The 15263-nt window shown below is 39.1% G+C and overlaps 1 protein-coding gene across 7 annotated transcripts in view; it reads left to right on the forward strand.

The window, feature by feature from the left end:
* Window positions 1–15263, forward strand: part of Ano4 (anoctamin 4) — a 391963-nt gene that overhangs the window by 158612 nt on the left and 218088 nt on the right. Inside the window, exon 1 of one of the 7 annotated variants that reach the window (XM_074084221.1) lies at window positions 6390–6530. The exons of the other annotated variants lie outside the window; for them this stretch is intronic. The gene's annotated coding sequence lies outside the window, so the exon portion shown is untranslated. Of the gene's footprint in view, window positions 1–6389; window positions 6531–15263 lie in introns of those variants that run through there. 7 annotated transcript variants of the gene reach the window in all.

Raw genomic sequence — 15263 nt, forward strand, 5'->3', positions numbered from 1 at the left:
TTCGTATGTCAGCTTGTTAGTTCTAGGGAGTCCCTTTGTCCTGATGGTATTTTCCAGGCACTCTAGGGATATGTCCTTTTTAACCTGGAGGATGAGCACATTCTCCTCTGCCTCCAATGCATCATTTCTATCCTGTACTCAGAGATGACAAAATCTCCATCTAGTGGGTGGCCTAGTTACCTTCTAATACCACATTTCCAAATATCAATCATCCCCTGGAAATCCTTCCACTAGGGCTGTTCCTAGTAGTCAGTCTCCATTCATCACTTTGTGATTACTAGGTTTTACTATCACTTTAAATCTTTGATGAGATGTTCCTCAGAGAAAGAAGGTCATTTATTATGTCTGTGTTGATGAAAAAGGACAAGATGAGACAGAGGTGTTATGTAATCCATTGTACCTGTGAAACTTTCTAAGCTATATTCCAAAATGGATAGCAATTTCTTTAATCAAACTAAAAAAAAATAAGATGTCATTTGTTGAAAAATCCCTCTGTCTTCATGCTAAATTTACTGCCCTTGTTATCTTTTCAGCTGTAAAGTCAGCTTCTTCATGTGGTCATGTTTGGGACTGCTGGAGGCAATTAGATGTCCCCAGAGCTGTGCCCCAATGTACTTTGTGTGCCCTTCTGTTGTAGCACCAAACACCTGGTGGTTTGTGATGTATCTTTTTTTTACAAGTTTTTCTCCTCCTATACACTGAGTGCTCTCAGAGCAAGGGCTGTTAATTATTTACTGTTCTATACACAGGGTGTCTTAGTCCATTCAAGCTGCTATAACAGAGTACCCTGGACCTGATGGATTAGAAATGTTAGAAATCTATTTCTCACAGTTCAGGAGGTTGGAAAGTCCAAGATCAAGTCACTGGCAGATATAGCATCTGATGAGAGTCTGTTTCTTGGTTAATACTGGCCACCTTCTCATACATCCTCATGTGGTAAAGGGGTGAGGGAGCTCTTTAGGGTTTCTTTTATGGGAACACTAATTCCATTCATGGGGGCCTTCCTCCTCATGACCTAATCACTTCCTAAAGGCCTCACCTTCCAATATTGTGAAATTAGAGATTAAAATCTCAACATATAAGCTTAGGGGAGCCATATATGTTCAGTCTATAACAAGAAGCTGCTCAGTATATGATGGCCAACTGAGGAAATTTTGAGCTACAAACTAAATTTATGATGCACTGATGGTGCTTGTGCCTAGTGTTTGCAGCCAAATGGTCACTGGATTAACTTTTTCAGTATGTTTTATTCATTTATTCAACATTTACTGAGACCCTACTAAATGCCAAGTTCTGACCTAGTTTTGAGAATCTATGATTTTTCTGCCTTTCTTTTGTTTCTGTCTTTCCCTTCTGTTAGAAAGACACATAAAGACAAAATGATTGCATCACAGTATTACAGATGCTGTCACAGGCACAGGGAAAGCAAAAGGAGACTGAGCTGGCCAGGGCAGAGGAAAGATGCCTCTGAGTTCCAGGGAGTGTGAATGTGTAATCTCAAGATGAGCTCCATTTTCTCAACCACCTGATGAAACTGTTGGCAGCATAGACTCATGTGTCAGGTAGCCATTTGCATTTCACTTTATGATGCTAAGTGATTATGATGATTAGCTGCAGAATTAACATGCATTTTCAGCTAAGAAGTCATTAAAAATAAATGCAAGTCCAATTTAGCTTCAACAAACTAACATAGTTCAGTGAGAGCCTTGTTCATTTATACATTGGTAGGAAAAAGCCACAAAAATGACCTCATTTGCACTTTAATTTATATTCAAGTAGCTGTAATTTGTAAAAAATGGGACACACGGCTATTTGGAAATTACTTAGTTATGTAATTTCTACAATGCATTGAAAGGAATTGTCACAACCCAAAGGCTTCCTTAAGATTCCCATCGGAAGTAAAGAATAATTATAAGTTACATAGGGCCTTTTCTCCCCACCATCCCTGTGTTTGACAAATACTTCTTGGGAGCCTACCATGTGCCTGTGAACAAAAAGAGAGAAACCCCAAGGTCACTCTTTGCTTGACCACTAAGTAAGGTCACACAGTAATTTCTGACTGGAAAGGTTACCCTCAGAGGCTCCTCTTGACACCCTATGGGCTGTGATTCCTAAGCCAGTCCTTTGCCAGACTCCCTCTCCTTTTGCAACTGCACACACACCTGATGCCAGAGAAGTGATGAGTTGTATGTATTAAATTTACTCTGATTGCTGAAGCAGATAAACATTGATTTATCTGGCTTAGTGCAATAAAAGTTTCTCAGGTCAAGCCCAACTGTCTTTCAGGGAGATGAACCTGTGGTCCACCTTCAAAGGTCCAGGGTTCTGCCATCTCAACACATGGCTTCTGAGGCTGACCTCAGTACACCAACCATCTAGCAAACTGTGGAGAGAGAGAGAGAGTGGGTGATTTCATATAGGACAATTCTATGAGCCAGGGCAGCATTCATTTCCTCCTATGCACAACTGGCCAGAATTCAGGCACTTGGGCATGCATACTGCAAAGGAGCCTGAAAATGTAGTCTAGCTCTATGCTCAGGGGGGAAAATGATTTGGGTTTGGTGAATAACTAGCCACCATGATGAACTTTTTTTTTATTTATCACATTATCTACAACTGCCATTTATTGAGCACCAAGTTATAGTAGTAAGAACTTCACACTAAATTGTTTCATAATTTTCACAATAACCCTACCCATGCTTTTGTTCATTGACAAATATTTATTGTGCTTCTGTTATGAGCCAAATATCAAGTTACAATGAACATGGTAAAAAGTTGGTCAGGCTAAAGATATGTTTTGAAGATAGGCTAATACATTGGATCTGGGCTATAAGATCAATAAAAGAATCAAGAATGACTTTCATATTTTTGGGTATGACCAACGAGGAGATTGAAGGATGCCATTTGTTGTATCAGAGCATCCAGGCAGGGGTGTGTTTGTGAGGATGAAGTAGGGGGAATTCAGCACTTTGCTCTTGGCCACATTAAGTTTGAGACATCCTATCCTGGTGGTAATGTTAAGAAGGAAGTTGGAATAAACGCATCTGGGGCTCAGAGAAGAAGTTGAGGCTAGAGATTTAAGAGTCACCACCAAAGATATGTTCGTTGATATGCCATTGGGAGCACAAGCTCCTTAAAGGGAACACAAGGATTGAAAGCAAGAAAGGGGTTGATACAGTGCTTAGGGTCTCTCTACCATTTAGACATAGGACTCAGAACTGACTTCCAGTGTGGTCACATGGGGGTCCCACACAAAGATGGATCCCACACTGGCTTAATGGTTTGTTATTGCAGACTTGAAATACTGAACAATTTTTAATAAGCGTTCTACATTTTTGTATTTCACTGGATCCAGGAAATGCAGCTGGTCTGGGAGGAATTTGTCAACAGGCAAAAGAAACTGATACAGATTCTGAAACACAAGGGAGAGGAACGCTTTCAAGAAGAAAGATGTCACAAGAGATCAAGAGAAGTGTAGAGACAGGAATTGCTGGGTGAGGTGATGCCGACAAGAGCCATGAGTGTGGAGTGGGGAGCACCAAAGCCCATTGTAGAGCTGTCTGTGCCCACAGTTTTGTGGTAGACAGGGAACAGGGAAATGGATGGTAGCTGGAAGGTGATGCTAGTCAAGGGATGGTTCTGAAAGAATAGAGAAAGTAAAGAATGCTGTCTGCTCATGTGAGTGAGTCAATAAAGAGAGAAAAAGATGATGTAGAGGAAAAAGGAAAGAATTGAACAGGAAAGTGCTTGTGCAGGTGAGAGGTCAAGGAAGCAAGGGAAAGTGGATGGATTGACTATAAGAATAGGTATGTACTTCCATTCAAAAGCAAAAAGGCAGATTTCTCAACATCAATTTTATTGAAGAGACTGTTCTCTCCCCAGTGTTTGTTAATTGACTATAAGTATGTGAGTTTGTTTTTGGACTTTCTCTTCTGTTTCATGGGTTGGTATATTGTTCTTATGGGAATGCCATACTGTTTTGATTATTTTAGCTTTGTGAGCTAATCAGGCACACACATGAAGGTCATTATACCAAGTGAAATGAATCAGACACAGAAAGACAAATTTGCATACTCTCACTTAAATGTGGACTCTAAAACAATTGAACTTATAGAAGTAGAAAGTACAATGGTGATTGCTAAGAGCTAGTGGGAAGAGGAGCAGAGGGTGGGGAGAGGGTGATCAAAGGCCATAATATTTAAGTCAGACTGGAGGAGTAGGTTCTGAAGCTCTATGTGCTGCATGATAATTGTAGCTAATAATAAGGTATTTGAAAATAGCTAAGAATAGGCTTTAGATATTCTCATCACACACAAACTGATAAGTATGTAATGTAATTGATGTTAATTAGCTTGATTTAATCATTCCACAACGTATACCTCTATCACAACATCATATTGTACACCATAAATATATATAATTTTTTTGTCAATTATAACTTAATTTTTTGGATAAAGAAGCAGAGAGGGAAGAATGTATAGGTTCAAGTAGGCTGGCAATTTGGAGTTGTTTCTAAGCAGAGATGCCTCTTTTTTTCCTAGTTGACTAGAAGTGACATCAGTAGATGATGTGGTGGGAGATGTCATGAATTGGTAAGAGTTACTTCAGAGACTGGAAAGAGAAAAAAAAGTCATATTGTTGGCTAAGCCTGTGCTGAATTTCCATTTGAGATTTTGTGAATATTAATTTACAGTCAACATTGTTAAGTGATTTTTCCACATTATCTTTTAGATGCTTAGTAGAGGGATGGTTAGGTTTAGACATAATTGATTGTGTTATGGTTTCTATATTAGTGACAAAGAGACTGTGACTCAGAGAAATAAGTTACCAATAATTGGTAGAAAATGGACATACATCTTCTCTGAACTTAGACTCTAAGCTCTTGAGCACTATGTCATTTTTCAGGGTTGATCTTGATCTTAGTGTAAATTCTGCAAACTTCTGTAAATTCTTCACCTGTCAACAGGTGAATAAGCAATACTGTAATTTGGACCCCAACTTTATTTTTTCTAGCATTGCTCCACACAATATGTTTCTTGTCTGGACACTAAATCTCAGCTTGGGAATCACAAAGTCAGATTGCTGGAGGAGTAGAAGCATTACTGAGCTTGGGCACACCTGTCCTGCCCAATGGCCATGGGACTTGCAAGGCTGTTGGAATAATCCATTCAGCTTTAGTTGAGCACCTGTCATATGCCAAGCAGTATGGGAAGTGCCAAGGAGATAGTGGTGAATCTGATTCAGTCTTGCCCCACAAGGAATTATAGTCCAGTGAAGTCAATGAGATAATATATATGTGATGTGTCCAACACAAGGGGGACACTCAATAGACAGTAATTCTTTTTGCCTTCTTTATGCAGTTTGTCATCTAAGTACTTGATGATATCTCTGGTGAGACCATTAATACAGAGTGGGACTTTTGTTCGGGTTTTTGATTAGATACTAAGCAAATGTCTGACTCGTGCAAATACCTGGCAGTGATACCATTGAAAAATTGGTATGCCCCCAGATGAATCAGCATCTCAGTAACTTAGAGCCAAGGCAGGGCTCCTACTGAGCTGCTTCTTTCTCTATCCATAGAAAACCCAAAAAACAGAAACCCCAATTTTTCCTAAAGCAATAGGAATGAACATAATTTAGCATGTTTGTCTTGTCCATGCTGGGATGGTCTCCCTAAGGAGAGCTGTGCTCTTGTTGGCAGTTATTTTGGATTTTATTTTTTAATGAAAGGAGCACCTACTTTTCCTGGTTTATTTGCTTTTATAAAGCAATAAGAATTCTTTAAAAGAAGTGACTCAACAATCAATTAATCTTAAGTTTTACAGTCTCAGTGACACATTCACCAGTCAATAATTATTTCTGAGCCTTCAGACCTCAAAAAGGTCTATTTATGGTACTTCAGTTAGTGTGTCTCAAGTAACCAAACCCTGGGAAGCATTTCCTTGTATGACACAAACAAGATTGGATTTTGCATAATCCCTGAAAAAATTTTTGTCTCTCATCCCTGTTTGTTATATAAATGAAGGGACCTATATTAGAGAAAGGGAACTTGCCTGGTATTAGTAAGTTTGAATTTAGTGCCATAACTTTCTAAAATTTCTAGTGCTGTTAAAGTGTCTGTCAGTGAAGCAAACCATTGGATCACACTGATGAGGATGCTTTAGATGCATTATTATGCACTCGATTTAGCTTGTATTTATAAAATTCCTCTTCATGTGGAGATCCTGTTGCAGGTAGAGAAGCAAGAAAGGGAGGGTGGAGATCTGTGGGTTAGACTCAACTTCCACTAATGGGAAGATGGCTTTGGATAGCTGTGGGTCCTACTTCCTCTGACTATCAGAGAATGGATTAGAGCTTGTGAGTCTAATTGTGTTTTCTCTATGAGGTCAGGAGCCCCTCAGGACTGCAGCAGATCTTCAGTTGCATCTGTTTCAGCACCTAGCCCAGTAGTGGGTACATTGTCAATGCTTAATGAATATTTGATGAATTGGAACAACATACAGACACCTCAGCAACCATTAGTAATGAAGGTAAAGATTATATCCTGTTTCTCTTGTACCCCCAGCATCTGGTGAAACAGTACAGACATGGAAGGTATTCAATGTTTGTTAATTGAATCTTCCCATCACCTTTTTCTTTCATCCCTCTACAGAAATTTATTGAATGCCTTCCAAGTTCCAGACACTTAGGATGAAAGGACCCTGTCCAGAGGGAACAGAGTGTTGTGTATAGGCAATTATGAAGCAGAGGATAATGGCTATAATAGAAGTATGCAGAATTTCACTGACAACAGACAGCAGAGAGCCTACATCTGCCCAGGAATTGAGACAGACACTCCAGAATAGTGATGGTTCCAGAGTGGTGGTGGTTGAGTTTCCTCTTGAAGGAAGAGTGAGGTTTGTTAAAGTAAACCAGGATTGAGGGACTAGGGACATATTCCAGACAGAGAGAATGACTCACACATGTTTGTGGGGTAGGCTAGGATGGCTGATAAAAGGAGTAACATAGGAGAAGGGCATATGGACAGAAACAAGAAAGAGGGCACATGCTGAAAGGTTATTAGAGGTCAGATCCTGAAGAACATTAGAAAACAGGGAAAATTGTGTATGTGTGGTTTCCAGAAGATGAAAATTAACTTCCTCAAGTCCTTTTTCGAAGTAGTAGTGATGTAAATAGCAATGGCTGATATTTATTGAGCATTTTCTAGAGTCAGGTACCATTCAAAGCATGTGACTCATTTAGTCTACATGAAAATTCTTAGGAGTAGACACTGTCTTCATCCCCATTTGACAGATAAGAAAATTGAGGCATGGAGGTGCCTTATGTAAGGTCCCAGAGCTAGTTAACCCAGAGGAACTTTTCTTAATCACTATATTTCATTGTAGTACTGAAAATATATAGTAATACTGGAATTCTGAAGTTTATAAAATACTGAAAACACATACGTTAGAACTTAATTTTCATTTCAAGAGAATTAAGAGTAGTGTGAATCCCTGCTTCTGCCCTTTTGGTATTTTTAATGGGTTGGCTGTGCTTCTCCCTAATGATTTGATTTGCCTGTGAGCTAGTTAGGGTCAATGCCAATGAATATTTCACTACCATCGCCCCTACGATGGACCTCAGTGAAAGATATCCATGTGTTTCATGCATCTTCCCACTGGGCCTTTGTGCTGTGAGGTATTTAGTCTGTCTGACCCATGAAGACTATCTGTGTTACCATCTGCTCTGAGATCCCCTTTCTTCACATCCCCTCACTGATATAGTCCAGTCTGTCCAGTGCACCATTAGTAAGGGGCCAAATTTTGTAGATATTTATTACTTTTCATCAGTTTATTTACAGAATATCCTCTAGGTGTCATTGACTCTCTTCTCATATTCTGCACTATTTGATAAGAGATAAGCCAAAGTATAGAATGAATTCCAATTAGCTTTCTACCACTAAGCCTTAGCAGTTGGTTGTGATGGAAAGGTTTGAGACCAGATCTGACTAGTTTTTACTCTGCTACTCTGCTGCTGAAATTGTGTGGTATTAGGCTCGTCTCTGAATTGTTCTTGGTCTCAGTGTTCTCATCTGGAAAATGGGAGTGTTGGAGTAGATGATATACAAGTTTTCTCCAGATCCTAACATTCTACATTTGTGGGGTTATTATAGTCCAACACAGTTTCTTAAAAGAGCGGAAAGCAGTTGTCATGGCAATTGTTGTTTAATGTACGATTCTGTGTCTTAGTCTGTGTGTTTTCCTTGAAGAAAATTTGCTTCCGTTTTGATACAAGCCCCAAGGTCTCCTAACACTGCCCTTAGAAAGACTCAGATTCTAATTTCATTACTAAGGAGCTCAATGAATGAAACTAATTACTTAACCCTCTTCTGCCTAAGTTCTCTTACCCTTTTTTTCTTTCTCTTTTTATGTTATTGTTTTTACATTTACTTGCATGTATCTACATTGTTTGTGTCACCACCTCCCCACCCTCCAAGTTCTCTTATCCTTAAAGTGGTGTTGGTAATAATAATGAGCTCCTGGAAACTGGCTAGCAGTCTGCAAAAAACTGAAACTAGATCCATGTATATCACCCTATACCAAGATTAACTCAAAATGGATCAAGGATCTTAATATCAGACCCCAAACTCTTAAGTTGATACAAGAAAGAGTAGGAAATACTCTGGAGTTAGTAGGTATAGGTAAGAACTTTCTCAATGAAACCCCAGCAGCACGCGACTAAGAGATAGCATAGATAAATGGGACCTCATAAAACTAAAAAGCTTCTGTTCATCAAAAGAAATGGTCTCTAAACTGAAGAGAACACCCACAGAGTGGGAGAAAATATTTGCCAATTATACATCAGACAAAGGACTGATAACCAGAATATACAGGGAACTTAAAAAACTAAATTCTCCCAAAACTAATGAACCAATAAAGAAATGGGCACGTGAACCAAACAAAACTTTCTCAAAAGAAGAAATTCAAATGGCCAGAAAGCAAATGAAAAAATGCTCACCATCTCTAGCAATAAAGGAAATGCAAATTAAAACCACGCTAAGATTCCACCTCACCCCTGTTAGAATAGCCATCATCAGCAACACCACCAACAACAGGTATTGGCGAGGATGCGGGGAAAAAGGAACCCTCTTACACTGCTGGTGGGAATGTAGACTAGTACAACCACTCTGGAAAAAAATTTGGAGGCTACTTAAAAAGCTAGACATCGATCTACCATTTGATCCAGCAATACCACTCTTGGGGATATACCCAAAAGACTGTTACTCCAGAGGCACCTGCACATCCATGTTTATTGCGGCACTATTCACAATAGCCAAGTTATGGAAACAGCCAAGATGCCTCACCACTGACGAATGGATTAAGAAAATGTGGTATCTATACACAATGGAATTTTATGCAGCCATGAAGAAGAACGAAATGTTATCATTTGCTGGTAAATGGATGGAATTGGAGAACATCATTCTGAGTGAGGTTAGCCTGGCTCAAAAAACCAAAAATATATGTTCTCCCTCATATGTGGACATTAGATCAAGGGCAAACACAACAAGGGGATTGGACTATGAGCACATGATAAAAGCGAGAGCACACAAGGGAGGGGTGAGGATAGGTAAGACACCTAAAAAACTAGCTAGCATTTGTTGCCCTTAACGCAGAGAAACTAAAGCAGATACCTTAAAGCAACTGAGGCCAATAGGAAAAGGGGAACAGGTATTAGAGAAAAGGTTAGATCAAAAAGAGTTAACCTAGAAGGTAACACCCACGCACAGGAAATCAATGTGAGTCAATGCCCTGTATAGCTATCCTTATCTCAACCAGCAAAACCCCTTGTTCCTTCCTATTATTGCTTATACTCTCTCTACAACAAAATTAGAGATAAGGGCAAAATAGTTTCTGCTGGGCATTGGGGGGTGGGGAGAGGGAGGGGGCGGAGTGGGTGGTAAGGGAGGGGGTGGGGGCAGGGGGGAGAAATGAACCAAGCCTTGTATGCACATATGAATAATAAAAGAAAAATGAAAAAAAAATAATGAGCTCCTGGTACCAAGCATTTAGCATCAGGTATAGTGCACAGCAATAAATAAAATTAACAAAACAGCTAATATTTATTGGATATATCTTCTGTGCCAAACATTACTTAATTTATTAATTTATATAATCCTCAGAACAGCCCTATGGAGTAAATATTTATTACCATAGTCAGGTTAAGTGACTTGTTCAAAGTCACAAACTAAACAGAGGTGGAGCCAGAACACCTGTCACCTAGATCATCCACTTCCAGTCTACACTCTTAACCATCAAACTGTTTTCACCAATGTTAGTACTCTATCATTAGGAATAGTTGCCATTTTTATAGCACTTGCTCTGTGACCAGACCTGCTCTGCCCTATGAGGAAGGTAAGATGATTATCACCATTGTATAGCTAAGACACTGAGGCCCCTATGAGTTAATTAAAGCACATAGTTAGGGTTGGGAATGTAGCTCAGTGGTAGAACACTTGCCTATCACACACAAGGCACTGGGCTAAATCCCCAGCACCACAAAATAAAACAAAAAGAAGTGTTAAAGTACACAGCTTGTTCAGGCAGAGGCCGGACTTGTGCTCACACAGTCTGGCTCCATGTATACATAGACTCTGGAGTCTGTGTTCTTAACTATAATGCCTCAGTTTGAGCTGTTACTACCATCACACTCAGTTAGTTCAGTTCAGCTTCCATTGTTCATGTAAGAAAATGATTTTGGCTATACCCACTAGACCACATGAACCTTTCGATAGTCTACTGAAACTCTGTTTATACTTTTCCCTGTTGATACCTGTAGAAAAAAAAAGTGACCCTAACTACCAAATTACTTTGTGAAAAGGCCAAGTAACTACACAGGTATTTTGACATGCCTTGCAAAATAAAACAAGAGGAGGTAAAAGGACAAAAGTCTATGAAATTTCAAACTGGTAAGTTTTAACATTTTGGACAACCAATAGTTTGTAAAACATTTATGTGAGAGAGTTTGTTTCTATACATCACAATACCTGAGCAATGCTTTCTAAATATCTCACTACGAGGAGAGGGTAGACAAACTTCTTTAAATGGAGGGAGAGTAAATATTTTCAGCTTTAAGGACCACAAAATCTGTCATGACTGCTCAGCTTTGCTGTGATACACAAACAATTAAGTGTAGCTGTGTTCCAATAAAACTTTATTTATAAAAATAGGTAGTGGACGGCATTTGGCCATAATGTACTGACCACTAATCTAAGCAAAAGATCGCCTATTGTGACAGTTTTATGATTGGTGGCTTCTTGTAGGTATGTATTTAAAAACAATATTAATGCCATGTTTATTTTCTCTTCACCTCCTATTCTCTAGACTGTCTCTTCCCATCCCACATTTACTGAATGAGGTACTTGCAGACTGTGTTTGGCTTAGGCTTACATTATTTACATGCTATGAAAATGGTGCTTATCCAATTTGACTCATTAATATATTAAAATCTGAATTTAGGGACAGGCTTTCAACACTATGGTTCTGTGATGGTAAAACAAGTTTTAAAGAAGTAATATAGAATGAAAATGTGTGACTATATCTTTGAGCTATGTGAAACCCTTTGCTAAATAAGCATAGGGATAAAGTTATTATAGATAGATGTTTAAGGACAATAGCTTTTAAGAAGTAATTTAAGACATTTCAAATGGGCTTTAAAATATTAGAGATGTCTACTGGGAGGACCTTCATTCATTATTAGCTATATCAGACTTTTAATTATGCCAGCACTGAAATTAGTCAAGATCAACATTGTAACTCAAGTCACATAAATACTGTACATTGTTCCTACAAATTAATCATTGTACATTTGATTAAATTGTTACATTTCAAAGCTCATGTAATTTAATGCCATTTTGTTCTTGTTTTTCAAGCATTTGTTAAGTCAAGTGTCCAGAGAGGCATTATAATGGCTAAAAAATGTAATCACACCCTTATTAGCATAGAGCTATAATCAATAAATAATTATTGGCTTGTGTTCTAGAGTTAGTTATGGTTAATTTTTGGACTTCTCTGAATTAACATTTATTTTATGGTCAGTTAAGTAAATTAAATATTGATTAAAGAAATTCAGAGGGAGCTAGCTTCCTCATTTCTCTCCTTCCTGAACTCTCATTACCATGGCTTAGATGTCCAAGAGGCCATGCTGATGGGGGGAAGCCATTGTCGATGGATGTGAACTGCGTCAAACTGATGAATCAGGGATTTAGAATCCTTTTCAAGAATATAAATCGGATTAAGTAGAGATAGGGACCTTGAAATGTCACAAATTTGTTATCTTTACAGGTCTCTAAGTTGGAAGTGAGGTATCGATTGGTCTCACTAAACTAAAATCAAGGTGCTAGCAGAGCTCCATTCCTTCTGGATACTCCAGTGGAGAGGCTAACTCACTTTCTTTCAGCCTCTAGAGATTCCATGTTCCTTTGTTCAAGGCTCTTCCTTCCTTTGCAAAGTCAGTCACATGCATCTGTCTCTATCCCCAGCCATAAAAGGTCCTTTGCTCTTAAGGATGTGCATGATTCTGTGATTAGATTGCCCCCTACCCATATCTCAGGATAACTTCTCCACCTCAAAGTTCTCAGTCAAATCTGAAAAGTCCCTTTGGCTATCTAAGGTGACATTTGTGGGCTCCAGGGACTAGATCTTGAACTTTCTAGTAGAGCCATTATTTTGTGTATCACATGAACTGAACCCAGTGTGTTGGATTCCTCTCTTTACTGCCCTATCTCCTCTTCTTTAAGTCCTTGTGTTCTGACACCCATTTCTGTTTCAATCTATTTTAAACCTTTCTCTTCTCAGTTCTCAGCTTTTTTGCCTATCCTTCAGTATGCTGTTCAGTTGATTCCCTTCTGCTATGAGCAGTATTTCAGGCCAGGCTATCCGAGTTCAAACCTGGCTATGCTATTTATATGTTATCTTTGGTAAATCACTCACTGCCTCTCCACGTCAAATTTCTCATCTTTAAAATGAGGATAAAGGATGGGCATGGACCTTTTTTTTTTATTTTTGTGGTTTTTTAATGTTTATTTTTTAACTTTCAAAACTTAAACATTTTTTTGTGGAGACCAATTCCACAAAATAGATAAGATGTGGTACAAAGTTGATTAACATTTTTCAGAGAACTGACGGCAATTTTTTTTTATAAATAATCATTCTATGGGAAATGTCAGGACATTTCAGTAATACTATTTTATATATTTTTTTTCTTTTATTATTCATATGTGCATACAAGGCATGGGTCATTTCTCCCCCCCTGCTCCCACCCCCTCCCTTACCACCCACTCCGCCCCCTCCCTCTCCCCCCCACCCCCTCAATACCCAGCAGAAACTATTTTGCCCTTATTTCTAATTTTGTTGTAGAGAGAGTATAAGCAATAATAGGAAGGAACAAGGGTTTTTGCTGGTTGAGATAAGGATAGCTATACAGGGCATTGACTCACATTGATTTCCTGTGCGTGGGTGTTACCTTCTAGGTTAATTCTTTTTTGATCTAACCTTTTCTCTAGTTCCTGTTCCCCTTTTCCTATTGGCCTCAGTTGCTTTAAGGTATCTGCTTTAGTTTCTCTGCGTTAAGGGCAACAAATGCTAGCTAGTTTTTTAGGTGTCTTACCTATCCTCACCCCTCCCTTGTGTGCTCTCGCTTTTATCATGTGCTCATAGTCCAATCCCCTTGTTGTGTTTGCCCTTGATCTAATGTCCACATATGAGGGCCATTGAGTGAGTTAATATATTTATCAGTCTTAGAACAGTGCCAGTTATATTGGAAGCCCTCAACAAATGCTATTATTACTATTATTTTGTTTATTCTTCTAGTTGCTGGTAGAAGTTGCTTCAAAATTTTTTTCTTCTCCAGAAATTCTAGCCTCTTACAAAACTTTAGCATTAATGTCTAGGCAAAGAACTCTAACCAGACACACTTCTAAGCTTGATGCTTTTATTTATGGCTATGCTGGGTAAACATTTTCACTTGGATGACTCAGAGGAGATCCAGACCCAGCTGAACTTAGCATCTTGCTTATCAAAGTATCCACCTATCTTTTTGGTTCTATTACTAATGCTATAGTTTGGATCTTAAATGTCCCCCAAAGGCCCATGTCTTAAAAGTTTGGTTCCCCATTGTGGTGCGGTTGGGAGATGATGGAACCTATAAGAGGTGGGACACAATGTTCTTAGGTTAGTGGAAGCATGCCCTGAGGAGATTGTGGAACTCAGCACACACCTCTTCTTTTCTTTTTCTCCCTGGCCATAAGGTGAGTAATTTTGTCCCGCATGTACTCCCACCATGACATGCTGCCGCCCCACAGGGCCAAAGCAATGATGCTAATCCATCAGGGACTGAAGCCAAATAAATCTTTTCTCTTTATAAGTTGATAATGGTGAAAAGATGACTAGTTCAGCTATCTTCAGATCCAAAGACAAATGTGAGTCTTTCTTCTCCCTTACCACTAAATATCAGAAAAGTTACCAAATTCTATGGAATCTACTCTCAAACTGTCTGTTTAATCAGTTCACATCCCACACAGCCATTGCTGTGATCCAGGCCCCTATGTTTGTTACTTGATCTGTTGCTCCAGTTGAAGCAGAGCAGATTTGTAAAATCCAAGGATGCAATGTCTCCTCCTGTCCCTGCTCACTTATTCCAGTTCATTGCCTTCACATAAACTGTGCACTCAGTGCAGCTTTCAGGTCTTTTCATGAATTCCCTAAAAGTTTAAAAATTCCACCCAAAAGTAAGTTGTCATAGTCATTACTTTGGGCCTAAACAGCCAACATTACTGGTCACATATCTTCACTATGCTTGAAACTGGACCGCCTGTCCTTTCATGAATGAGCTTTGTTCTTTCAGGCCCATGCACCTTCGTGGTGGGAATGCTCTTTCCCACCATCTCTGCCTGCGAGAAGTTTACCCAGAAGTCCAGGCTCTGCAGCACTAGTGACCTCTTCCTCTGTGAAGCCGCCCCCCACCCCATCACCACCCTTACTATCTGAGTCATGGGTCAGCTCGCTACAGCAACTCCAGCCAAGTGCAGCCCACTACTTGGTTTTGTAAGCAAAAATTTACTAGAACTTAGCCATATATATTCATTTATGCATTGTCTATGGCTGCCTTTTGGGCTACAACAACAGAGTGAAGTAGTGACAACAGAGACCATATGCATCATGGTTCACAAAGCTTAAACTATTTACTCTTTGGCTCTTTACAAAAAAAAAAAAAAAAGAATAGTGTTC

Source organism: Castor canadensis, chromosome 8, assembly GCF_047511655.1.
Source record: "Castor canadensis chromosome 8, mCasCan1.hap1v2, whole genome shotgun sequence".
Lineage (NCBI taxonomy): Eukaryota > Metazoa > Chordata > Mammalia > Rodentia > Castoridae > Castor > Castor canadensis.